The sequence below is a fragment of the Nomascus leucogenys genome, chromosome 3, assembly GCF_006542625.1.
Source record: "Nomascus leucogenys isolate Asia chromosome 3, Asia_NLE_v1, whole genome shotgun sequence".
NCBI classification, from domain to species: Eukaryota; Metazoa; Chordata; class Mammalia; order Primates; family Hylobatidae; genus Nomascus; species Nomascus leucogenys.
The window spans coordinates 74,951,188-74,976,545 of record NC_044383.1 but is presented as its reverse complement, the minus strand read 5'-3'; the positions used below and the strand labels follow the sequence as shown (position 1 = coordinate 74,976,545).

Here is a 25,358-nt window from a genome sequence, read left to right as displayed (position 1 = left end):
TTGAACTTAATGAAATGAAAATAAATACAACATATCAAAAGTATATAGGGTACAGCTAAAGCAGTGCTTAGAAGGAATTTTGTAGCACTAAATGCTTATATTGGAAGAAGAAGAAAGAATTCAAGTCAATAATCTGAGTTTCTATTTCAAGATATTAGAAAAAGAAGTGGGGAGAAACCCAAAGTAAGCAGAAGATAAGAAGTAAAGCAGAAATCGATAAAATCGAAAACAAAATAATAGAGAACATTAATAAAACTACTTTGGAAAGATCAATAAAATTGATTAACTTCTAACAAGACTGACAAAGAAAAATGATAGAAGACACAAATTACCAATGTCACGAATGAAAGAGAGGGCCAGGTGCGGTGGCTCACGTCTGTAATCCCAGCACTTTGGGAGGCTCATATGGGTGGATCACTAGAGGTCAGGAGTTTGAAACTAGCTTGGCCAATGTGGTGAAACCCCATCTCTACCAAAAAAAAAAAAAAAAATTAGCTGGGTGTGGTTGTGCACACCTGTCATCCTAGCTACTCGGGAGGCTGTGGTGGGAGAATCACTTGAACCCGGGAGGTGGGGGTTGTACTGAGCCGAGATCTTGGCACTGCACTCCAGCCTGAGTGACAGAGCAGGACTCCATCTCAAAAAAAAAAAAAAAAAAAAAAGGATGTTACTACAGATTGCATAGATACTTAAAGAATAATAAAAGAAAATTACAAACAACTCTATACACACAAATTTGACAACTTTGATCAAACAACCAATTTCTCAAAAACCACAAACTACTAAAACTCACCTGATATAAAACAGATAATCTAAATAGTCCAATAACTACTAAGGAAATAGAATTCATCATTTAAAAGTTTCTGGAAAAGAAATCTCCAGGTGTACTAGCAATTTCTATCAACCATTTTGGGAAGAAATCACACCACTTTTTACATAATCTTTTACAGAAGTAGAAGAAAAGGGAGTACTCCATAATTCACTTTAGGAGGCCAGTATTACCCTGATACCAAACCCAGATGTGGACAGAAAGAGAGAGAGAGAGAGAGACTATTGACTAGTGTTCTACATGACTATAAACACAAAATTCTGAATAAAATGCTAACAAATTGAATCCGGAAATATATGAAAGTAGTGATATACTATAAACAAGAAAAATGATGTTTTCCCTATTTGTAGACAACATAATCACGTATGTAGAAAGTCCCATAATCTACACAAGAGCTCCTAGAACTAAAATGTGAGTTTACTAAGGTGCAGGATTCAAGGTCAATGCACAAAAATCAATTATTTTTTTTAAATATGCTAGCAACGAACACCTGAAAACCAAAATTAAAAACAAAATGCCATTTATAACAGCTGCAGAAATTGAAATACTTAGGATACAGAATCTGTATGCTGAAAATTACAAAAGGCTAATGAAACAAAGCAAGGAACTCAATAAATGGAGAACATAAAACATTCAGGAATTGAAAGACTCAACTCAGTAAAGACGTCAATTCTCTCAAAAATTGATCTATAGTTCTAATGCAGTTCCTATGAAAATCCCAGCAGGATTTTTGTAGATACATACAAGTTGACTCTAAAATGTGCATGTAAAAGCAGTAGAGAATAGCTGAAACCTTTTGAAGAAGAAAAATAAAGTTGGAGTAATCACATTATCTGTTTTTAAGACTAACTATATGGCAGCAGTAACGCTGTGGATGGTCACACAGATCAATGGAACAGAACAGAGTCTAGAAATAGACCCATAAAAGTATAACCAACTGATTTTTGATAAAGGTACAAAAGCACTTCAAAGAGAAAGATGGTCTTTTCAACATGGCTATTGGAAAAATTGGTGGGCATTCATAGGCAGAGGAAAAAAGGAACCTTAACCTATACTTCACACTTTATATAAAAATTAACTCAAAATTGATCATAGATCTAAATGTGAAACGTAAAACTAAAATTTATTTGCAATAAATATAGTAGAGAATCTTCGCAACTTCAGGTTAGGTGAAGATTTCTTTAGACAAGATGCCAAAAGCACAATCCATAAAAGAAAATTGTCAAATTGGACTTCATCAAAATTCAAAACTTTTTTAGGGAAAAGAGACCGTTAATAGAATAAAAAGACAAGCCACAGACTAGGAGAAAATATTTGCAAATTGTATATCTGACAAATAATTTGCAACAAGAATAAAAAGAGAATTCTTTAATCTTGACAGTAGGAAAACAATACAATCAATAAATGGGCAAAATATTTCAATGACACTTCATCAAATAGAATGAGTGGGTGGCAAATAAGCATGTAAAAGATGTTCAACATCACTGGCCATTAGAAAAATACAAATTAAAACCATGATGAGATACTACCGTACACCTATTATGAGGATTAAAATAAAAAATATTGACCATACATACTGCTGGCAAGAATGTGAAGCAGCTGGAACTCTCACATTTTGCTGTTGGGTTACAAAATGGCATGGCCACTCTGGAAAACAGTTTGGCATTGTCTTGAAAAGGTATACATACACTTACCACATGACCCAGCAATCACACTCCTGGTTATTTATCCTAGATAAAGGAAAGCTTATATTCATACAAACACCCATACACAAATGTTTATAGGAGTACATGAACATTTATAGTGGCTGTGTTCATAACATAAGGACTGGAGACAACCCAGATGTCACTCAGTGCTAAATGGTTAAACAAACTGTGGCACATCCACACCCCAGAATCCTGCTTAGCAGTCACATAGAACAAGCTATTGATGCAAGAAGCAATCTTAAGGGCATTTTGGATCTTGGATGGACCTTAAGGGCATTTTGCTGAGTGAAAAAAAAGAAAAAAAAAACAACTAAAAAGGTTACATACCATGTGACTTAATTTACATAACATTTAAAACGTGACAAAATTATAGTAATATAGAACAGATCTATGACTGGCGAGGGGACTGTAAAAGGTGGCACAAGGGATTTCACATTGGTGATGGAATACTTCTCTATCCTGATTATAATGGTGTCTGCATAAATAGGTCTGTGTGCTAAAATAGGGAAATCTAAATAAGGTCTGTAGTTTGGGTATTGGTATTATACCAATATCATTTTCCTGGTCTTGATAATGTGCTATAGTTATTTATGTAAGATGTTATAATTCGTGGAGTTTGGGTGAAGAGTACATGGGAACTCTCTACTATTTTTACAACTTCTTGGAAGTCCAATGTAATTTCAAAATAAAAACTGAAAAACAAAGCAAAACAAAAAACTGAGCAGGAGCAATTTCTCATGATTACTCTGCATATAGACCTGCAATATTCCGGCCTCTCTTACTTTGAACCATCATATTTACCCAATTCCTCTAAGAACACCTTGAGAGCAATGCAAGCAAACACTGTCTTGCCCAAAATACCTGTGTGAGAGAAGCTGAGCCTCTCTTTTCCAGGTGCTGAAGAATCTTTAACCCTTCTTCATTCACCTGCTCCTCTCATTTACTTCACTGAAAGCCAGTGTTATGGAACTTTGTGGCGAATTTTGACCTATCAGCCCATGTTTACTAAGCATAAACAATATGTGTGGAAAAAAATGTCATTTATTTATTATTTTGGTATGCATACCTGTATAAGTGTCCATAGATGTCAGGGCTATCCTTAGGAAGACTGAGGGTCCAGGACAAACTCCTAGGGTCAGAATCGAGGGCGAATCTGTACCCCCTTCATTACCCTAAAAACTCTCCCCTCAGGGCTCCCGCAGATGCTATAACATTGTGGTGCATTTGCTTGCTTTTTTCTATGTGTCCCTTCTCACTGGGATAAGGATCCTGTCTTCTGGGAAATCTTCATCAGATTCTGGAGCTGCCATTTGCTGGGTAAGCCTCAGTTTCCTCATCTTTGAAGTGGTGATAAAGTAATCCCAGCACTTTGGGGGGCCAAGGCATGTGGATTACTTGAGGTCAGGAGTTCAAGACCAGCCTGGTCAACATGGTGAAGCCCCGTCTCTACTAAAAATACAAAAATTAGCTGGGTGTGGTGGTGTGCACTTGTAATCCCAGCTACTCAGGAGGCTGAGGCAGAAGAATTTCTTGAACCCAGGAGATGGAGGTTGTAGTGAGCCAAGATTGCGTCACTGCACTCCAGCCTGGGCGATAGAGTGAGTGAAACTCCATCTCAAAAAAAAAAAAAAAAAAAAAAAAAAGGGTGATAAAGGCCGGGCGCAGTAGATCACACCTGTAATCCCAGCACTTTGGGGGGCTGAGGCAGGCAGATTGCTTGGGCTCAGAAGTTCAAGACCAGCCTGAGCAACTTAGGGAAACCCCATCTCTACAAAAGATTTAAAAATTAGCTGTATGTGCTGTCACACACCTGTGGTCTCAGCTACTTGAGACGCTAAGATGGGAGGATTACTTGAGCCCAGGTGGTCGGATTGCTTGACCCTGGGAGGTCAAGGCTGCAGTGAGCCATGATCATGCCACTGCACTCCAGCCTGGGCAACAGAATGAGACCCTGTCTTTAAAAAAAGCAAAAGCATGGAAGTGCCTTTGGTCATCATGGTTGTTGCCCCTCCCTTCCCTCTACCTCCTGCTTGAAATCTGGATGTGATAGCTGGTGTTTGCATCAGTCTTTGCTCATGGGGCGACCTTCAGGCTGAAAGCCAGCAGCTAAAGATACAGAGCCAAAAGATCGAAGGCACCTGGTCCTGGATGCCTGTTGCCGTGCCAGCCCAGGAATCCCACTGGGAAACTTTCATGCGAGAGGAAAATAAACTTCTATTTCCTCTTCATTTTACCTAGCAGTTGAACACAATTCCCAAAAGATACACTCCTGAGTTAGTTATTGCCCCAGCCTGTCAGCCTTGAAACCTACTTCAAAAGGGCATGAGGTGGCTCTGGCAGGTCTTGTTCCTAATGAACATACGCTGATTTCAAGGGAACCTTTGAAGAAAGACAAAGTTGGAATGCATGCCTGAGAGGAATGTGTAGATAAGAAGGGACAGACTTGGCCTTGGGATGGATAAGGGGGTGATATTTGATTGAATGCATGTCAACGTTAAGCCATACTCTTGGCATCAGCTGGTAGAGGGGTCGTCTTCTTCCACAGCTGCTTTCTGAGCCATTATCCCTGCCCAGTGGGTCCTGGGAACTGAGCTCCCTGTTATACCCCCGAGACCCTGCCCACACGGAAGCCACCCCTAGCCCTAGTGAAATAGAACCTAGGAGGAGGGCAACTGGGCTAGTCTATCCCCCTTGAAGGGTGTATCTGTGGTGACTCGTGGCTCAGCTCCTGTATCTCCTTTTTCCAGACATGCACATGCAATAGGAATAGGTTAAGCAATGGTCAGCTTCTTGCCTGATGTCAGTCCAAGGCCCTGATTTTAAAAAGAAATGGGATGTGTGGGGAGGGGAGAATCAAGTCCATTCAGGCCTGGGTATTTGCCTCGGGAAACGCAAGGCTGTGCACAGCTCACAGTTCACAGCGGGAGGCGGAGAGCTTTCTTGAAGCTCTTGGCTTGTCTATGGGTTGCAGTCTGTGTCTAGCTCTTTGTGTGAGGAAACAATGAGAAAGAAGCAGCTCTTGTTTTCCTGGGTGGCATCATGGCTCTGACTGTGACATTTCCATAGGACATATTCTTCTCCCTGCCAGGCTCATTTGAGCTCTTGCGCATGGGTCCTGCCCTCTGCAGTCATGGGGATGGCCACTCTGGAGGTGTTGGTGGCCATTACGAGTTTTATGACCTCCAAATGGAATGAAGTTCTTTGGTTTTGTTTTATTTCTGTGAGGGTAGGAATGACATTTAATCTCATTCCTTTCTTCCTCTACCTTCCTCTTGGCACTTTGGCTTGATTTTACAGCTCCCTCCTGTGGGGACCATCGCCCCCCAACAGGCGGCTGTGGGACTCAGCTCCAGCCCATGCCAAATTGGCCTAGGCCTTGCTGGTATGGATGCAACTGGAAGGCACAATGAGGCTCTTCTACCGGCTCCAGATACGGATTTAAATTAAGCCTCATTTAGCCAGGCACTCCCTTTTGATTTATTGGCAGATGCCTCTTGCTGTTTGAGTCTTGTTAAATTGCTCACAAACACTTCACCGACCAGCTGTTCCTATTAAGCCGAAAGAGCGCTGCGGAGCAGGGGTCAATCCCCTTGCACTTTGGATGGTTCTTATGTGTCATCCCTACGGAGTGGCCACGGGGAGGGCACTGTCCCCTGCTCCTTGGAAGATGGCTGGTTAATGGGAATAAGGGATTCTTGTGCCTGTGGGTGGGAATGGGCGGGGGCAGGCTGCCCTGGTCAGACCTGGCTCTGTTCTGCATGTGGGGTTCCTGCCACGTTAGGCTCTGGATGAAGGCAAAGGCCTGATGCCCAGTCTTTGGGCTATCAGGTAAGTACCTGCCCCATGGATGAACAAGCATAGCACCTGTATAACGTTCTCCCCACTTGCTAACCAAGGATGTGGTTTCACTGAGCCAGAGCTGGCCTCCCAAGCCCAGGCACAGGCGCATGTCACTGCAGGTAAACTGTGTGTTCTGGAGAAGGAGGGAAACTCATGTTCATAGGTTGTCTCCCAGTTGCACCAGCAATATGTATTGAGTGTCCCCTGTGTGGAAGCTCAGGGCTGTCCACTCATGCATGCTGCATCTCTGAGTGAATAAGAAAGAATCCCCATCCTCAGGGTAGGCACAGGCCTGCACTAGACCTGAAGGCTATGCTAGCAACCTCCACATGCAGCTTCTGCCTCTGTGGGCAGCTTTGTGCAGTGTGGGAGCTGCACAACTCATTGGGCCTCCTATCAGTCACTGCTGAGAGCGAGGGAGCATGACTGGCTGCCTAGGCTTTTTCTCCATAATTTGCCTTCCACACTCCCCAGTGTGCCCTTGTGCCCTCCTGTCTCATGCACTTATTCCCTTCTATTTTCCCAAACTGGAGCTCCAACAGGTCACAAGTGGTCTTTTCCCCAGGGACTGAGTACAGAGTATGAGGCCATCTACAGCAGAGTTCAGGGTGTGGCTCCTGGACCAGGGCTATGGGGGGCTCGTGTGCCAGACCCAGGGTCCAGGAAAAGCCTTGCTTCTAAGTGGTCAGTGACAAGGACAGTGGTGGTATTGACACGTGGACTCAGGTAAGGGGAGTCCAGGAAGTCATGGCCTCCACTTCTGACCCTTCTGAGAACCTAAGAACTCTTCTGAGAATCATCCTCACCTGAGGCTCTTGCTTTAGAAGGGAATCTTTGGATTTAGAAGTTTCAGCAAAGTGTCTCAAAGGCAAGATCCTGAGAATGGACCCACCCCGCCCCAAGCTCAGCCTAGGACCACTCTCCCTGCAGCTGTGGACCTATGATCTGGAGCCAGTCGGCTGTGCATGGGTTGGGGGTTTTCATATGCCCCGGGTGACAGGCCGCATCCTGGACCAAGTCTATCTCAGAGAGAAACTCCACAAAGATTCTTCAAGACTGAATATTAGTGTGTGAGAGTATCCACTTCAATCCCCTCCTCTTCTTGTCCGCTCAAACACAAGGATGAATGACATAAAATAAATCCCAGGCCAGAAGAGGGGCTCCTGGATGTAACTTGTCCAAGGACACACTGTCTTCTCTGAACTCAGACCCTCAAGGTGAGTGTTGTGCTGTGAAAATCCCAGGCTCTTGAACTAATTCTCAGGATTCAGCCTGGACCTCTGTGGCCAAACCTCCTCTCCTGCACCCATGTCACATTCATGCTGCTTTCCTGAGATGCCACAAGGGAGGTCCAGGGGCAGGTTCAAGGCGGGCTCATGTTCTCAGTTGCTCGCCGAGCCCTCTCTGAGAATGCTTAGCATCTTCCTGACCTTTTTGGTGCCAGCAATGGACAGCATCACATTTTCAAAAAAAAACCCCACGACTCTCCCACACTAGTATTCCCTCATTCTCCTAGTGAAAACCTTGTCTTTAACCTTGGTAAGAGTTTCATTGTTGTTTTACTTTTGTTTTCTACTTTGTGACCAATGCCTTTCCCAGTGCTGCCCAGTGGCTTTCGTATCCTTTTCTTTAGAGGGGCCGGGGGCAGCTCTGTGTCCTCTGGCACAGCCCACATTCATTCAGGACCCTTGCTGGAGCAATGCTACCAGTTCAAGGCAATCCTCCTATTAAGTCCAGTTTGGGTGATTTTCTCCAAGTGCAGTTCCTTGCATTTTCCCCTTGTTAAAACCCATTTGCCATTTTGCTGTCCACTCAGCAGCCTTGAAACAATTCTTGGTTCGTTGTTCCCTTTAGCTTAGCATTTCCTTGCAGACTTGAAATTTCTTCCTCTCTTTCAGCATTGTTTTAAGTAGTTAAGTGTGTTCTGGTCTGAGTCAGGCTTCATCTCTGGATCCTTTAGGCTCAATTTTCTATACTTTTCTTTGTTCTCCACTGGCAGCTCAAAAAATGATGTTTGTCCATTAAGCACAAGGGAGGGAGAGATGGAAGAGTTCAGCCTCCTGCCTTCCATCATCTTCACATACATCAGTTCCAGTTTGGACCCCACTTTAAGGAGGCAGCAAAAAGGTCTTGGGCTGGAGAGTCAGACCTGCATTGAATCTCAGCCCCTTTCTAGTTGTGTTATCTTGGGCAGCTTATTTAACCTCTCTGAGCCTCAATTTCCCAGCCATGAAATGAGGATACTAATCCCTGCTTCAGAGAGCACCCAAACAGAATACAAAGGGTGGAGCCATTTGATGGCCAGGGATGACAGTGTGATATGGTTTGGCTCTGTGTCCCCACCCAAATCTCATGTCAAATTGTAATTCCCAATGTTGAAAGTGGGGCCTGGTGGGAGGTGACTGAATCATGGGGACAGATTTCCCCCTTGCTTTTCTCATGATAGAGTTCTCATAAGATTCAGTTATTTGAAAGTGTGTAGCACCTCCTGCTTCACTCTCTCTTTCTCTCCTGCCACCATGTAAAAACATGCTTCCTTCCCCTTCACTTTTCTCCATGATTGTTAGTTTTCTGAGGCCTTCCCAGCCATGCCTCTGTACAGGCTGTAGAACTGTGGGTCAATTAAACCTCTTTTCTTCATAAGTTGCCTTAGGTAGTTCTTTATAGCAGTGTGAGAATGGGCTAATACAGAAAATTCATAACAGAGAGGTGGGGCATTGCTATAAAGAAAACTGAAAATGTGGAAGTGACTTTGGAACTAGGTAACAGGCAGAGGTTGAAACAGTTTGCAGGGCTTAGAAGAAGACAGGAAAATGAAGGAAAGTTTGGAACTTCCTAGAGACTTGTTAAATTGTTGTGACCATAATGCTGATAGTGAGATGGACAGTGAAGTCCAGGCTGAGGAGATCTCAGATGGAGAGGAAGAACTTATTGAGAACTAGAGTAAAAGTCGTTCTCGCTATGCTTTAGCAAAGAGACTGGCAGCATTGTGCCCATGCTCTATGGATCTGTGGAACTTTGAACTTAAGAGAGATGATTTAGGGTATCTGGTGGAAGAAATTTCTAAGCAGCAAAGCCTTCAAGATGTGGCCAGGCAGGCCGCATGCAGTGGCACATGCCTGTAATCCGAGCACTTTGGGAGGCTTAGGTGAGTGGACTGCTTGAGTCCAGATGTTCGAGACCAGCATGGGCAACATGCTGAAACCCTGTCTCTAAACTTTTTTAAAATTAATAATGATAATAAAAAAGATGTGGCCTGGTTGCTTCTAACAGTATATGCTCACATGCATGAACAAAGAGATTATATGAAACTGTAACTTATATTTAATAGGGAAGTAGAGCATAAAAGTTTGGAAAATTTGTAGCCTGACCATGTGGTAGAAGAAAAAAAAACATTTTCTGAGGAGGGATTCAAACAGGCTGCAGACATTTGCACAAAAGGAGCCAATTGTTAATAGCCAACACAACAGGGGAAATGTCTCCAAGATATTTTAGAGACCTTCACAGAAGCCCCTCCCACTCACAGGCTTGGAGGCCTAGAAGGGAATTGGCTTTGTAGGCCAGGCCCAGGGCCCCTGCTGCTCTTTGCAGCCTTGTGATATGATGCCCTGCATTGTGGCATCTCCAGCTCCAGCTGTGGCTAACAGGAGCCAAAATATACCTTGGGTCATTGCTTCAGAGGGTGCAGTGGCTTCCACATTGTGTTAAGCCTGCAGGTGCACAGAGGACAAGAGTTGAGGCTTGGGAACCTCCATCTAGATTTCAGAGGGTATATGGAAATGCCTGGATGTCTAGGCAGAAATATACTGCAGGGGTGGAGCCCTCATGGAGAACCTGTACTAGGGTGGTGAACGGGAGTGGGAAATGTGGGGCTGGAGCCCCCACACAGAGTCTCCACTGGGGCACTGCCTTAGTGGAGCTGTGAGAGGAGGCCCACCATCCTCCAGTACCCAGAATGGTAGACCCACCAGCAGCTTGCACCATGCACCTGGAAAAGCTGCAGGCACTCAATGCCAGTCCCTGAAAGCAGCTGTGGAGACTGTACCCTGCAAAGCCACAAAAGTGGAGCTGCCCAAGGCCTTGGGAGTTCACCTCTTGGATCAGCATGGCCTGGATGTGAGACATGGAGTCAAAAGAGATTACTTAGAGCTTTAAGATTTAACAGCTGCCCTGCCAGACAGGTTTCAGACTTGCATGAGGCCTGTAGCTCCTTTGTTCTGGCTGACTTATCCCTTTTGGAATAAGGGCATTTGCCAATGCCTGTACCCTCATTGTAACCTGGAAGTAACTAACTTGTTTTTTATTTTAAAGGCTCACAGGCAGCAGGGACTTGCCTTGTCTCAGATGAGAATTTGGACTTGAACTTTTGAGTTAATGCTGGAATGAGTTAAAATTTGGGGGGACTGTTGAGAAGGTATGATTGTGTTTTGAAGTGTGAGAAGGACAGGAGATTGTGAAGGGGCCAGGGACGGAATGATATGGTTTGGCTCTGTGTCCCCACTCAAATCTCATGTTGAATTGTAACTCCCAATGTTGGAGGTTGGGCCTTGTGGGAAGTGATTGAATCATGGGGGTGGATTTTCCCTGTGCTATTCTCGTGATAGAGTTCTCAAGAGATCTGGTTGTTTGAAAGTGTGTAGCACCTCCACCTTCTCACTCTCTCTCTCCTTCCACCATGTGAAGATGTATTTGCTTCCCCTTTGCTTTCTGCCATGATTGCAAGTTTTCTGATGCTTCCCCAGCCATGCCTCCTCTACAGCCTGTGGAGCTGAGTCAAGTAAACCTCTTTTCTTCATAAATTACCCTGTCTCAGATAGTTCTTTACAGCAGTATGAGAATGGACTAATACAGCCTGATAACCTGTTTCCCGGAGGCCCTGGTGTCTTTGTCTGTTTGGTTACTATAACAAAATATGAGAGCCTGGGCAGCTTGTAAACAACAAGTACTTATTTCTCACAGTCCTGAAAGTGAGAAGTCCAAAATCAAGGTGCAGGCAGATTCAGTGTCTGATGAGGACCTACTTTCTGGTTCATAGATGATGCATTTTTGCTGTGTCCTTACAAGGAGGAAGGGGTGAATGAGCTTTCTTGGGGACCTATTTTATAAGGGCTTGAATCCCATTCCTAATCACCTCCCAAAGGCCTCACCTCCTAATACCATCACATTGTGATTAGGTTTCAACATAAGAATTTGAGGGGACACAAACATTCAGACCATAGCCCCTGTCCTCCCTTTGCTTCCTCATTCTTATACTAAAATGAAGAGAAACTCCCAAACATGTACTTTTAAAAGTTGAGCTGGTTGTACACCCATGTTTATAGCAGCATTATTCATAATAGCCAAATGTAGAAGCAACCCAAGTGTCCATCAATACTTGAATGGATTAAAAAAAGGTATCACATTTTCATATTACTATATATTTATTTATGTGTATTCTCATATATATGAATATTATTAGGCCTTAAAAAGGAAGAAGGCCAGGCATAGTGGCTCATGTCTGTAATCCCAGCACTTTGGGAGCCTGAGGCAGGTGGATCGCTTGAGCCCAGGAGTGCAAGGCCAGCCTGGGCAACATGGCAAAACCCCGTCTCTACTAAAAACACAAAAATTAGCCAGGTGTGGTGGCGTGCACCTGTGGTCCCAGCTACTTGGGGAGCTGAGGCTGGAGGATCACTTGAGCCTGGGAGGCAGAGGTTGCAGTGAGCTGAGATCGTGCCACTGCATTCCAGCCTTGGCAATAAAGCAGGACCCTGTCTCAAAAAGAAGAAGAAAAGAAGAAGGAGAAGGAGAAGAAGAAGATAGTTCCAGTGCATGCTACAACATGGATGAACCTTGAGGACATTAGGCTCAGTGAAATAAGAAAGTCCCAAAAAGGCCAAATACTGTGTGATTCCCTCTATATGAGGTACTTAGAATAGTCAAATGTATAGAGACAGAAAGTAGCATGGTGGTTGTCAGGGGCTAGGGAGAGGAGTGGGGGAAACAGGGAATTATTGTTTAATGGGTATGGAGTTTGTTTTGCAGGATGAAAAAGGTCTGGAGATGGATGGTGGTGATGATTGCACAACAATGCGAAGTGAGTGCACTTACTGCCACTTAACTCTACACTTAAAAATGACTAAGATTGTACATTTTATGTTATGTCTATTTTACTTCAATTAAAAAAAGAAACCTGGGCTGGCCCTGCTTTTCAGTTACATTGTCTTTCAACTGTTTACCAGTTGAGAGGAAACATTTTATTTTGCTTAAGTTTTTTAATCACAGTAATACATGCATGCAAATGAAAAGGATCAAATAGTACTGTGCTGAAAAATGTCTGTGACCTTTCTAATCCACCCCACTCTGGCTGTTCCCTAGTTGCTGTGAGTTGTTTTAGCTGGGAAATGAGCTGCCTCAAAGAGCTGAGGGGAGGGTAAAAAACAGACCATTTCCGGGCAGGCCCCAGGACCAAAGATGTGAAGATGTAATTGTAGCATCAGACGCCAGGCCAGGCTCCAGAACACAGCCCAGCTGCAGAGGAATACACTCAATCTGACAAGCAGGCAAGGTGGGGATGGGGTAGGGGACCTGGCTGGGCTCCTCTAGCTTCTCTGTTCCCAGTTATGTGAGTTCACAGAAACCTTCTGCTTTGCCTAAATTAAAAGAAACAGAAAACGCAGAGGTGTGCTGGTAAGAAATAATGCCAAAAATGGCACCAGTGGGTGGGTTTAGAGGTAAAAAGTGCGTTTGTGAAAAGTTGAGGTGGATCATGATCATTGCAAACCAGCAGAGCCCTTCCTGTGCACGAGGCATTGCTCTGAGCACTCTACGTGCATCACCCCACTTCGTCCTCACATGGCCCTATCAGGAGGGTGCCACTATTGCCCCCTTTTACAGATGTGGGAGTTGAGGCAGAGAGATGGGTGAGCAGCTTAAGATTACACAGTTAGGGGTAATCCAGCTGGGTTCAAATCCAGGCTGCCTGGCTCTGGAGTACATAGTCTGGGCCACTACCCCAGGGGGAAGAAAAGGAGAGAGGGAAAAGGCACAGCCCTGGGAGCCTTGCGGGAAGGGCTACATGCAGTCACTAAAAGCACCCAGTTTCTGGAGAATTGGCATATGAGGATCTGGGGAGGTGGCTGAATGCTTCTGGGGGGCTCTAGCAGCATGGGGGCTGGGCAAAGGGGCTATTTAAAGGGATTCTGATGGAGCGTGGCTCTGGGGAGGAAAAGGAGATGTCTTCAGAGGGGACATCCAGGGGAAGAACAGGAGGCTGAGGGCCACAGGAGGCGTGGGAGTGGAGGTTCAAGGCTGTGTTTTCTATACTGAACATGGAGAAGGGCTGGACTGAGCATCACAGGCAGGGTCAGGAACCTGAGAAAAGATCCTGAGCTGGAGCCACAGAGGCTGTGAAGACGGTAACTTCCTTCCTTCCTTCCTTCCTTCCTTCCTTCCTTCCTTCCTTCCTCCACCTTTCTTCCTTCCATTCATCAATCCTTTTATTCATCCAACCCTCTGTCTTTTCTTCCATCCTTCTTGCATTGATCCATCCATTCTTCATTCATCCATTAAATTATTTAGCAAATATTGGATTGCCTACAATGGGTCAGAGACCCAGGAGCTATAAAGGTCAAAGATCTCCCCAGACAATGGGGAAACAGCCAGTTACAAGCTGGTGGGGAAAGCAGTGGGACAGAGATGTGCACAGTGATATGGAAAAGGACAAAACGGGGGCACCCTGACTGAAATAGAGGTAAGATGGTAGGATGGGGGTGACAGGGAAAGGCTACTAGAAGACATGGTACTTAAGCTAGGTATTGAGTGGAAGTTAAACTGCAAAGACGGTGGAGGGAAAGGAGAAGGGCACTCCGGACACAAGGAACTGTGCATGCAAAGGCACAGATGTGGAGGAGAACAAGGCCCAGGTGGGGACCTGCAACAAGTCCATGCTGCCTGTAAGGTGGAGTGCATGTGGCAAGCACTGAGCTGGAGGAACGACAGGAAAGAGCTGTCTGCGCCTGGACGTAGGGACTTGTTTTATCCCAGAGACAGGAGGGGTTTCGAGCAAGCGAGGAAGGCTCTCCTCAGCACACCCTGAACAGTGGGCATCTTATTTATCTTGCTTATGGTCTGCTGTGCCATCTAGACTGTAAGCCTCTCTGGGCAGGGAGTTTCGTGTGCTTTGTTCATTGTTGTATCCCTAGCTCCTAGAGCATTCCTGGCACAGTAGGCCCTCCGTGAATGTGTGGAGTGAATGATTTGATTTGTATTTAGGAGGTTCAGTCTGACAGACATTGTTTGGAGCCTGTAAGTGAAGCCAGAAGATGTTATGGGAAACCACAGAGGTGTGATGAGCTGAGAGACAACAGAGTGTTTGAGATGGCGGGGAGGGGATGAGCCTTTTGGAAGTCCAGGCTCTCCAGAGATGCTGCCCAGTGCTCTCGTGCTCCATGTGGCTGACTGCTCCCTTCAACCTGGCACACGGTGCAGTGAGGGTCCGCTGCAGCTCCAACTCCTCTGTAGGACTGGGAAGCCCATCACTGGTCTGATGTGTACATGTTCATGGCAGTCAGCACATATTTATTGAGCACCTACATACTGTTCTAGGTGCTGGAAATATAGAAGCAAATAAAATAAGGCTGGGCATGGTGGCTCACGCCTGTAATCCCAGCATTTTGGGAGGCCAAGGTTAGGGGTTCGAGACCAGCCTGGCCAACATGGTGAGACCCCCATCTTTACTAAAAGTACAAAAATCAGCCCAATGTGGTGGCACGTGCTTGTGGTCCCAGCTACACAGGAGGCTGAGGTGAGAGAATTGTTTGAACCCGACAGGTAGAGGCTGCAGTGAACTTAGATCACTCCACTGCACTCCAGCCTGGGTGACAGAGTGAGACTCAGTCTCAAAAAGAAAAAAAAAAGTGAATAAAGCAAAACAAAATTTCTTCCATCGGGCTTATATTCTCACTGAGGAAGACATTATTGATTATGAATAAACACAATAACTAAGTAAATTATAGAGTATGTGTATTGGTCAGGGTTCCCTAGAGAAACAGAACCAATAGGCTATATGTATATCATATTGGAAATGTGTGTATATACATTCTGGATAGGCCCAGGAGGTAAATTATTTCACATATATTTAAAGAGAGTTATTGTAGAGAATTGGTTTGCGTGATTATGGAGGCTGAGAAGTCCCTCAGTCTGTCACCTGCAAACTGGAAAGCCAGGGTGCCAGTGGTGTAATTCCAGTTTGAGTCCAAAGGCCTGAAAACCAGAAGAGCCAATGATGTAAGTTCCAGTGCAAATATGGGAGGAAACTGATATCCCAGCTCAAAAACAGGTGGAGAGAACAAGATCTTTTGTACCCCGCCGTTTGTTCTATTCGGGCCTCCACTGGATCGGGTGAGCCCACCCACACTGGAGAGGACATTCTGCTTTCCTCAGCCCACCCACCCCAATGTCAATCTCATCAGAAACACCCTCACAGATGCACAAAGAATGATGTTTTACCAAATATCTTGGCACCCCATGGCCCAGTCTAGCTGACACATGAAGTCAACCATTGCAGAATGTAGAAAGTGGTTATGTAGAAAAAACCCACAGAGCAGGGTAAGGGGGCCAGCAGTGAGGGCTAGGGTGGTGTGAGGGTGCAGTGTGACAGTGGTCAGGCCGGGCCTCTGTGAAAAGGGGGAGGAGTGAGCCCAGTGGACACCTAGGGGAAGAGCATTCTAGGCAGAGGGAACAGCTGGAGCAAAGGCCCTGAGGTGGGAGCTGGCCTTAGGCGCTGTGGCGTGGCTGGAGCCAGATAGGTGAGGAGGGGCAAAAGAGAAGCTTGGAGGTGCCATAGTAGTGTGTGTGTGGTGGGGCAGGCCTGGAGGACTATCTGGGGGATGTTTGCTTCTCTTGAGTACGAAATGGAGAACTGTTGCAAAGCTTCGCAGTGTCTACTCCTGTATCTTTGTAAACTCACAAACTCTGAAATCTCAGTTTAAGATTTAAATATGAATTCCCAAATGGCAGGCTGGTACCTGAATGATCAGTATCTTACTCAAACACACGGAGCCATGTCACCGAAGGGTGCTTCTTAAGCACTTGAGGGGGTAGAGGTGGGAAATGGGACAGACCCAAGAGCTCCTTTCCCAGCAGACCTAGTCTCAGCCTCAGCAGAGACTGACAGAGGGCAGGGGAAAGGAAAAGCCACTCATAAGAAAATGATGTCAACTACAGCAAGACAGAGAGGGAATTTTGACTCAGGGGAAAGACAGTCTTCCCTGGATAATTAAAAGTAACTGGAAGAGGCCACTGGGTGAACATTTAGAAGACCAGGCTTCTCTCGTGACCAGCAAGGACATGATCCTGCCTGAGCCTGCTGGACCAGAGCAACTCTTCCAGCAATGGCCAGTTCAGAGACCCCGTACACCCACCTAGTTCCTTTGCCAAAGTCATTTCTGATGTGGGCTGTGACGACAATGTGGAATTATACTCCAGAGTCAGCTGGGCTTCCCACTCCCCTCGCTAGTTCTTGCTACCCGTGGATTAAAGAAAAAATTAACATGGTGAATGTCAAGCCTCTGTCACAGAAATCTCTGTCAAAGAGAGATATTACCAGGGCGAGATGAATGATTTATTCCTCAGGTCCAGAGATTTCAGAGTGGCCTTGAAAGCCAGCTGCTCCGGGGGCTGCCAGGCCTGCTTGGGTTGAAGAGTGCCACCAAGGCGCTTTGTGGGGTGACGTTTGTTGCCTGGAATGGAGAGGAGGGAGACAGGTCGGGCGAGCTTCAGGCCTGAAAGCAAACACACACACGTCTTCCGGCGCTCACTGTGTCCTGCTGTTGTGGGCTGTCACCAGGGGCGAGGGAGCCTTCAGTGATGCCTCTGACAATGTGGAGAGTTTCACATTTATCTAATTTTCTAAAAGATAATTGGATACCAACAGATTATGATCAACTTTGTCCCCGTGGAAGTTATCGATGCCCTGACTTCAGGGCTGACAAAGTAATGTGTAGTTCATGACATCCGTCAGCCAGACGGAAGAGAAAGCCATTTCCTACCGGTAAGCAGATTGAAAGGAATTTGGGAGATTAGAACCAGCAATATCATCACTCCCGGGTGAAGGGATGTCAGTCAGGGGCCATCGGCTTGTTAAGAAGGGAAAAGAGCATTATAGACCTTGACTGTGAAATTGACTGAGCCTGACTTGTATACGCATGCAGTATTATTAAGATTTTCCCAGACACCTGGGAGGCCCAGAAGAATGGAAAGAAAACTGATTTTCAGATCAAAAGTAAGCTTCAATTCTGGTCCAAATCTGTCACCTTTCTGGAAATTCTCCCTGTAGACCCCAATGTGTGGGCTCTATCTAATCTCATTGATGGCGCCCACAAATCAAGGTTTTGAACTTTTAACTGACATCTTAAATAGACACACTTATTATTGGAAACGTTACATAAGTTCAGCTCAGGTCTTAAATGTCGTCAGCTGACGTTTATGTTCTAATGCAATTTATAATTCTTCACAGAAAGGTTAACACTTAATTAAAGTACTGCTGGAAATTGCCTTTTTGATAAACCTGGGCTTTGCGCTTTCCTTTGCTTGAAGTGGAGGAGAAAAAAAACTTCCATGATCTGCAGATCTCTCACTAAACATACTCATTTCAGGACCAGGAAGGAAGCCAAGGACAAAGTGGAAACAGGGTTTATGGCTCAAAATCCCAATCTCTAGGCCCTCAGAGAGCAGCAGCACCAGTTGAAAACCCTCCTGGAAAGGGAGGCAGTTCACTGGACCATTGCCAAATGTTGGATTCTTCTTCTTTTGTTTTTAGTTGGAAACCAACGAAGGTTGAACTAAAGGCAGATTGCTGGTTTCCTCTTGGGTAAATTACTCTGAAGAGAAACAATATTAGTTATGACGAGAAAACTTGGAAGGCTACAGGCTGGGGAACCAGAGAGATGTTTACATATTGTTCACAAGCTTCTTCTGTGGAGGAAAGAATTCTGTGGCCTAAAAATGATGATTAATCCAACCTATTATTTAAAAAGTAAAAGCCACTATTAATTCAACCTGGAGTAATGCTGTTCTCCACTCAGTTAGGAAGCAGGCGGTTCTGAGAAAGCAGTGGGAGGGCCAGGTGGCCGGGAGCAGGGCAGTGGGTTTACCAGCTTTGGGAACAGGAAAAGGATTAACAACCTGGAACTGCAAATAGGAAAATACGTGGCCACATATCTGGAGCCCCTGAGCATTTTCCTGGGCTTCAGTTGATTAAATTTGCTGTAGAGAAAGTTGCCTGTGACTTCTTGTTTTACACAAGGGAAGCATTTTCATGTTACATAATCTTGTTTGGTATCTGTACGTGTTTTTCAGTTTCTTACCTATGCACACCTTGCTGAAAGTGTTAAAAATGAAGGCATAAGAGTTTTACTAGGATAATTTTTTTTAAATTTAGCTTTTGTTTATAAAAGTAAAATCTCAGCAAGCTAGTCACCATCAAATTATTGCAAGAGCTTCTCAAAACTTACTTTGAAATAGTAAAGATATTTATATACTGATTATATTAGGCTATTCTCACATTGCTGTAAGGAAATACCTGAGGCCGGGTAATTTATAAAGAAAAGAGGTTTCGTTGGCTCACAGTTCTGCAGGCTTCTACAGGAAGCAGGGCAGGCACATCTACTTAGCTTCTGGGGAGGCCTCAGGAAGTTTTACTCTTGGGAGAGGGGGAAGAAGGAGCAGGCATGACATGCCAGGAGAGAGGGAGCAAGGCCGGGGCATGCCACACACTTTTAAACAGCCAGATCTTATGAGAACTCATTCACTCTCATGAGAACAGCACCAACGGGATGGTCCTAAACCATTCATGAGAAATCTGCCCCCATGATCTAATCACCTCCCACTAGGCCTCACCTCCAACACTGGGAATCAAAATTCAACATGAAATTTAGAGGGGCAACATCCAAACTATAATATAGATTAGCAAAAAAAGCATTATATGGTATAAGGAAATGGATCAAATCAAAGGAGATTGAAGATGTGTGCAGGAACAAAGCCTGTCCTATAAATGCCTTCTTATTTGACAATTTTCCATTCATGGAAAATTAGCAATGAGCAGTAAGATTGGATGACTATCATTGATAAATGCCTGGTGGTTATGAAGCTGATGTGACTGGCTTTTGCCTGTTGCTTGTTATTTCTTTAAACACATAATCTGATAATGAACTCATCTGCCTAATACATGTGCCATATTGCAAACTTATTCAGAGACTTCTAAGTGAATATAGAAGAACCAGAAGACTAAAAAAAATTTTTTTTAGCACATCTGATTTGGAAATCAGAACTCCAGCCAAATCACCAATGAACTAAATGACAACAGGAAACTTAAGGGGAGCTCAGTTTTAAGGAATGAGCAAAAGCTAGTACTGCCCTTTTCCTCAGGCCCCTGTTCCTTGAAACTAATCAGAGGGCACTGGATCAGCCCACAACATCTTAAAACTCAAGACAGCAGCAATATAGGGGCAGCATTCCACAGTGGCATCATACAGAGAGCAGTGTCTACAGGGCAGCATCACTTACCAGCCGTGTGATTCTGGGCAGGCTACTTAACACCACTGTATCTCAGTTTCTACAACTGTAAAATGGGGATACTAATGGCACCAACCTCACAGGGTCATTCTGAAGATTAAATGAGTGAATGTATGGAAAGCACTAGAACAGTGCCTGGCACTTAGCTCAACAAACGTTGGCTCTTCTCATCAGTATTTCATGTCAACTTGGTTTGTATGCGAGGGTAGGAGAGGCTGGTCTTCAGTTGAACCATCTAAACAAAAACTTGCCAGACCTTGGCGTTTGGCAGGGCAACTAAGAAAGAGGTTAATTGTTTTAGCCTTTCTAAAAGAGTTCTGGTGGGAAATATCAGCCTTGGCAAACGAACTCGGAACAGATAAATATACTCAGTGTTTTTGGTCACATCCTCTATTATTAGTAAAAGCACATTTCCCTTTGGGGTGAACATTAGGGACAAAAATAAGGCTCTTCAGATTACCACCTCCCTTATTAATGCTGTGCAAACAGTTGGGCTTGCATTGAGCCTGACTGGCGAATGCATCCTCACAAAAGCAAATGTGGTGCATTTAGGATCCTATTCACTATGAGCGGAAAAAATGGGGGATTTTGGCGCTGGAAATGTAATGCGTGATCTCAGCAGTGGCTGTTAACATTCTTAGATGGGGATTCAGGTCACAGATCTAAGGGGTCATAAAGTAGGGAGCAGCTGAATGTTATTTTGAGGCTTCCTGAAAGATCTGCAGGCATGCGGGTGCACATTTGCTGCTTATGTACAGGTAGGTTTACTTTTAAAAGCAAATGATTTTGCTGAGCCTATTTCTCAACTTCAGCAGGTAGATATTATATCTTTCAATGAGTTTCACTGTTATTTGGAACCAGTGAAAGAACAAGAAAAAAAATCAAAGGATTGCTTAATGGCATGATTTCTCCTAAATTCTTTACATCAATTTTGTCTTTCCCAGCATTACCAAGCTTTGTGACTTCTTGTATCATAAGAGTTCACAACGCTGAAAAGAATTTTCTTGAGTATTCGGAGTTTTCATCTGAAGAGAATCCTGCAGCACCATGGGTGCCGGACAAACTTGTTTGTCTAGGACACCCAGCCATGCTCCAGGAAGAGTGGGATGCCCTTCGGTATGAATTCTCAAGCCTCTTCACAAATTGGAAAAAAGCACATCTCTTCCTTGCCTTCTTCTATCATCCAGATGCATTTCTGCCACAAGCTGAGGGTTTGGGGTTGTCAGTGAAGTGAAGCTGAGTGGATTCTGGCCACATCCCTTGTGAGAAATATCAGCTGCTTCAAAAATCAGTTCATGTAAAAACTTCGCATGTCAACCTAAAACAAATGAATTTACCTTTCATGATGGTTTCCGGCTACAAACCTAGGTAAAACAAATTTGGTTCCATCATATCCAGAGAAAGTAACAACTAACTTACAGCCACCCTGATGACCCTTGAAATCTTGAGTGAGTCTGGGGGTATACCATGCTTGGACATTTTAAGGTTAGAGGCGTAACACTGAAATGAAGTTGCCCTGAGAGGCCTTGTAGCTCCTTTTCTTGGAGACTTTGAGAAGAGCACAGATTATAGGGAGGAGCAGATACTGAGAGCTGAGGGGACGTTTCTTGCTTCATTCTTTTCTGTGATTCCATAAACGTCAGCCAGAAACTTGCCTTTGTAAATACTCAAGTTACATTTAACACAAACCAAATAACTAGAGGGCTGATTCAGTATTTAAATTGTTCTGAGAAACTTTTAAACAACTGCTTTTGCATTTATATTTTACAGAGTGAAAAAAGACAATCATGGAAAAGCACAACCAACTGTGACTGATACAAAGTGGAAAAAACCCTGAGCATAACAATGGGAAGCCTCATGGGCGGAATTGCAAGAAGACAGCCGAAGCTCTCCTCGTCCGCATGTGCAATTATGTATGGATGAAAAATTACAGAGGCTAATAATTACAGTAGCAATTGTCCACTTGCAGCACAATTAGCCCTTTGCTCCTCATTCTGAGAAAGTGACTAATTGTACCCACAGCAAGCCAACTCTCCATGTATTTGTTTTAGAATGAAATGTTATGCTTGCCAGAAAGTCCCACCTACAAGAGCACAGGATCCAGGGCACCATGAGGCCCAGTGCCCAGGGACTCAGGGCTTTGAAAAACCTACCTTCTAGCCCAGGACAGGCCCTGCAGCATGTGGGAAAGTGGGTAAAAATACTAATGCTGGAGGTCTTGTGGACTACATCGTGCCATCTATATATTAAAAATGAGGAAGGTAAAAATAGAATTCAGGTAATGACAACAATTATACTTAATGAGTACCTTTCATCGGAGATCAGAAATGCCTTCTAGTTAAATTTCACAGCCTCCGATGAGATGTAAGGGGAAAATATTTGTAAGCTAAACCTCACTTTTCAGTCAAAGAATCAGAAGCACTTTAGGCAGCGGTGAATAGCAGTGTGTCTGAAATGGATAGAGGATAATGCTCAGAGATTTCTGACTTCTTGCTCTAGAAATTACATTCCTGCTTGTTTTGTTAAGGTAAACACCTTTTCAAAATAAGGCATGTAATGTGTCAAGTGGGTTATAGATGAGCAAAAAGAGGTCCTCCTACACTCCCCCTGCACCCCCCAACACACCCACCTCCACCATGAGGTGACATTATGTTCTTGGTTTCATTAGCCAAGAATATAAAGTCTTCTGAGATGTGGGGTGAACACTCAGGGCAGGAAGAGATGGCCTATCTCTAGGTGACTTCTGTGACCCCTAGATTTTTTTTATGGGGCACACAGCTGCTGACAACACTGTCCACACACTCAGGTCTCTACCAGTTCTTGCTGTGCAGAGATCTAAGACCTGAGCTCACTTCACCATTCTAGAAGATCTTACTCAATCAACCATGCCTTTTCACTGGAGGAATATATCTTCGAAGGCCATTGGCTTCAAGAATGCAGCGTCAGGGCCTTGGGGTCCCTGAACAGCCTGTGCCTCCAGCCTTCTATTGTCCTGGCACAGGCTATCCTCTGGCTCGGAGTATGTTTTTTTTTTGTCTAGATGTTTTAATGGTTTGGTCAGAGGACTTGATTGCAGATTGTCTGGCCACAGGTCACTTCCTACCCCTGGATGGCTAGTCACATGTTTGTATTTTTTGCATTTGTTGGTAACAGACACAGGTGAATCAACATACAGGACTCTCTAAAGTGTGGGGCCCTGGTGGGGGCTCAGCTCACCCATGGCTAAGAGTAGTACCACTGAAGCATGCAGCCTTCTCCTCCTCGTTCTCTTGTCTTTTGAAAGCTGGTGAATTCTTTTTCTTCTCCTTCTTCTGGTTAAATTTCAGTGGACTTCCTCCCCTTCTCACTGCTTGGCTCATTCAGCTTGGAGAGGTCTGGGGTACTCATGGGCTGCCATGGGGAGGTTGAGTGGATGTGGGGGCCCGGTTCTACTGAGGGCAGGGGCTAGGGTCCCACCACCCTCTCCTGTCCTGCTTGCCCTGTCTGTCTGTCTGCTTCTGTCCCTTGTACCAGTGTTACAGGTGATGGTGCACTAGCTCTGCAGTGGGCCTCTGCCCAGTTCCTCCCTCTCAACTCCCTTTGTTTATTCTCACCATAAGAGACATTTTTAAATGAAGTCTCTGATCTTTTTCTCTTCCAATGCTTAGTACTGTACCCTCTGTCCAGTACTATCAATTTCACATGTTCCCCAACATCTACAATGTTCATCTCCCACAGCAATTCCTCTACATTCTACTGAAAAAAAAAAATACAGAGGCACAGATGTCTAATCACCCCCCTTGGCACAGAAGCTCAGATACCAAAGAAATTGTGGCGTTACACCAAGACCCTAAGGTGACCTAAAATAAAGGAAAAACAGGTATTTTCCTAAGATTTCCAGCTTTGGAGATGCTGGGTGCATTGCCAGCCTTCTCCTTGTCTCTGCTGGCTCTGACTCAGCAAGATCATTTCTGCCCCAAACAAAAGCATGTCTAAAACACAGAAGTCAGATACTTAATGCTTTAGCTGAATTGTCTTGAGACCATTTTAATTCAATATTCTTCGGAACCATGAACATCCTGAAAATAGTGCCTTATACATTCTTATTTTTCCTAATTTAGTTGAGACACTCAAATACTCTACTGTGTCAGGTTATATGTGTATATCCACTTCAAGTAGGAGTTTCAGAAACAATTGCTTACCTTTTTGCTAATAAAAATGCTATGGTCTTATTCAAGAAAAATACGAAACTTAAGAACACAAACTTTAAACCAATTATGTCCCGGCATACGTGTCCAAATCTATCTCAAGGTCAGATTTGCATGTCTGGGGAACTATTTTGCACAATTTTAGAAACAGAATTACTCACAGTTAAGAATTTAAAATTTCATAGTCTCATATGAAGGACTATCGAGTCTGTATCCAGGTATTTTTTTACTCATATTTTTCTTCTTTGACCTCTTGACACCCTTTCTAAAGTCAGATCACGGTATTAGGAGGGCCCTTGTGCCACTCCTACTTGGACATGACTGTGATGTTGCCTTTGGGATGTAGATTGGTGGGAAAGACCCAACTTTCACGTATGCCTGTTCCCTGGCAGACTGCCTCACTCTACCTTCAGCTGTCAAGTTCCTGTCTTAAACAGACTAAGATACAACATCTTATCGGGATCAATGATGTAGAACACAGAACAAATCTTGGTGTAGCTTCTCGTGGCCCCTGAAATCTATAATGGGGGCTTGGAGTTGCCAGCAATACTGTCCCGTTCTGTCTAGATCATGAAAGCACAATTCTTGCTAACTTCCATGCTGTTTAATCTCAAGGATTATATCAGTATTTCAGAAACATCCACACTAATAGTCTATGTGCTTTCATTTAAGGGAATGTTGATAGACATCCCTAGGGTCTCCTTGCTCTTAAGCCAAAGTCAGATTTATTGATAGTTGGGTGGTTGGTGTAAATGAGCAGGGTAGAAGTCCGAGGAGATTGGTCGAGGCAATAAAGAGAATTAAAGATATCAGTATAAGGGATCAGCTTCATCCTTTGATACTATGTAAGACTCATCAATAAGGGCAAGGTTTTGGGGATGGGGCATTAAATGCATTAATGAATCACATCTCCACACCCACCTTTCTAGTGTTCCAGAAAGCCCCTTTCCTCACAATAACATTTCACCTCATTTCTCCAAGTCCATACAGTGACTCTATTGTCTACCGAATCTAGCAGGAACATTCAGGTCTGGTGGAAGGCCTGCTGTGTTTTGGAGGTAGCTTGCCCCTCCACTGCTCAGTTTGTGACATATTCTGCTGATGTCACAAACTCTATCTCCTCACACAGCAACTGTATTTATTTCCCTGCACACATTTCAATTATGCTGTTTCCCTCACCCAGAATATTTTCAGCTTTTCTGTCCTATACATTTTGTATCTGGTATTTTCCTGGCATCTTCT

At 44.3% G+C, this 25,358-nt stretch overlaps 1 long non-coding RNA gene across 1 annotated transcript; it reads left to right on the top strand.

The window, feature by feature from the left end:
- The first annotated feature begins 399 nt into the window (after positions 1 to 399).
- LOC115832356 lies at positions 400 to 24,944 on the top strand. The gene is made up of 3 exons (XR_004027829.1): positions 400 to 409; positions 5,300 to 5,305; positions 24,830 to 24,944. It is a non-coding gene; the product is annotated as an uncharacterized LOC115832356 (long non-coding RNA).
- The last annotated feature ends 414 nt before the right edge of the window (positions 24,945 to 25,358 follow it).